The following is a 1,000-nucleotide window of genomic DNA, read 5'->3' as shown; positions in this document are numbered from 1 at the left end:
ACTCCTCCAATGTTTGTATTTTGTATTTTTTTTCTCTTATTTTTCTTCTTTCTTCTTCTTTTCTTTTTTTGTTGTATTTTTCCTTTTTTTTTTTTTGCGTTACCTCTTCTCCGTATATTTTATTTTCTTCGTCGTTTTTTTATTTTTGTTGTTATTGCTATTTTTTTTCTTCCTCCTCTTTCTATTAATTTTGTAATATTATTTTTTTTGTTTAATTTTTTCTTCCAAAAAAATTATAAAAAAATAAAATAAAAAAATAAAGAAGAAGAAGCAGCAAAAGATGAGAAAGAAGAAGAGGAAGAATTTTGAATTATGTAAAATTTATCAATATAAATACACCGAAAATTCTTAACAATACACATAAATATCTTAGTTTTACACTAAAATTTATTACAAATACACAAAAATATTTTCTTTAATACAAAATTTTTTTCTCCTTCTTTTTTCCTTATTTATTTATTTCTTTTAGTTGAATGAATGCAGGTTCATCCTCTTCTAAGTAATTTTGCGGCATTATGTATTTTTTCTTCTTCCTTGTTTGATTTTTTTGGTTTTTATTCTTGTTAAGAGAATAAATAAGAAGAACTTTGAGAAGGTAAAACAAGAAGAAAAAGATGAATAAGGAAAAAAAAGAAGATGACGAAGATAATAATGAAAAAGAAGAAAAAGAGGAAGCAGTAAAAGATGAGGAGGAGGAAGAGAAAGAGTTTTGAATTTACAAAACTTATCAATACAATTAGGGGTGGCAAACGGGTCTAAATCCTCCGAGTCAACCCGCGTAACCCGCCAAAAAGGCGGGGCATGCAGGATGGAAAATTGAGACTGTCACACTTCGAAAGCCTTCCTAACCCGTACTGCTTAAACCGTGGGTTTTGGCGGGGCAGGACAGGCCTTCCCGCGCGGGCCCAACACTTTTTTTTGTCATTGTTGGTTTTATTATTTTGTTTCAAAAAACTTGGTTTATGATTATGTTTATTACATATTTATAATTATAAAAGAC

Source organism: Arachis ipaensis, chromosome B09 (assembly GCF_000816755.2).
Source record: "Arachis ipaensis cultivar K30076 chromosome B09, Araip1.1, whole genome shotgun sequence".
NCBI classification, from domain to species: Eukaryota; Viridiplantae; Streptophyta; class Magnoliopsida; order Fabales; family Fabaceae; genus Arachis; species Arachis ipaensis.
The sequence above is the reverse complement of the archived record's forward strand: the minus strand, read 5'-3'. Positions refer to the sequence as shown.